Source organism: Gossypium hirsutum, chromosome A12 (genome assembly GCF_007990345.1).
Source record: "Gossypium hirsutum isolate 1008001.06 chromosome A12, Gossypium_hirsutum_v2.1, whole genome shotgun sequence".
Classification (NCBI taxonomy): Eukaryota; Viridiplantae; Streptophyta; class Magnoliopsida; order Malvales; family Malvaceae; genus Gossypium; species Gossypium hirsutum.
The window spans coordinates 21,120,266-21,121,347 of record NC_053435.1 but is presented as its reverse complement, the minus strand read 5'-3'; the positions used below and the strand labels follow the sequence as shown (position 1 = coordinate 21,121,347).

Genomic DNA, 1,082 nt, shown 5'->3' with positions numbered 1-1,082 from the left:
ACGATACTTCAACCACAACCAAGGAGATGGCTGAAAACCAAGAAAATCTACTACCTCCTGCGATTGCTGCTAATCCAGTAAATCAGAATCCTACTCCACGCACTATGTATGATTATGCTAAACCTAATTTAATAGGAATTGAATCGAGCATAGTTAGGCCTGCTGTTGCTGCATATAATTTTAAACTGAAACCTAACACCATTCAAATGATCCAACAGTTTGTTTAGTTTGATGGTTTGCAAGACGAGGATTCCAACGCTCACTTGGCAAATTTCTTAGAGTTTTGTGACACTTTTAAAATTAATGGCGTTTCTGATGACGCCATTCGCCTTCGGTTGTTTCCCTTTTCGTTGAGGAATAAGGCTAAACAGTGGTTGAACTCGTTGCCACAAGGATTAATCACTACTTGGGAACAGATGACCGAAAAATTTTATTAAAATATTTTCCGCCGGATAAAATAGCCAAATTACGTAATGATATCTTCTCTTTTGTACAGAGGGATTTAAAAACACTCTAAGATGCATGGGAGAGATACAAGGACCTTTTGCGAAGATGCCCTCACCATGGGTTACCACTCTGGCTACAGGTCCAAACATTTCACAATGGCTTGAACCCTTCGACTCGGCAGATGGTTGATGCAGCTGCTGGCAGAACCATTAATAATAAGACACCTGAAGATGCCTATGAATTTATAGAGGAGATGTCACTGAATAACTATCATTGGTAAGTCATGAGGACAAAGACAATGAAAACAGCCGGTGTTTATAATGGCGATTTGGTCACCATGCTCTTTAATTAGATAGAACTCTTGAATAAGAAAATTGATGGTTTTCTTAGTTCTTCACAGGTTCACCCAGTAATGTAGTGCAAAGCAAGTGGAGGTGGATCAAGCAATTCAGAATACCCACCCTATGGCCACAACATGGAGAACGAGCAGTTAATTTACATGGGTAATAATCCTCGATCTAAAATAATCCTTATAGTAATACTTACAATGTAGGTTGAAGGAACCACCCAAATTTCTCATGGGGAGGCCAAGGGAATCAGACACCACCACCTCCAAGATTCCAACAACCACCCTA

The 1,082-nt window shown here is 40.0% G+C and overlaps 1 non-coding gene across 1 annotated transcript; it reads right to left on the bottom strand.

The window, feature by feature from the left end:
• Nucleotides 1-463: 463 nt before the first annotated feature.
• Nucleotides 464-570, bottom strand: LOC121211509 (small nucleolar RNA R71). Its single transcript, XR_005906733.1, has one exon. It is a non-coding gene; the product is annotated as a small nucleolar RNA R71 (small nucleolar RNA).
• Nucleotides 571-1,082: the final 512 nt, after the last annotated feature.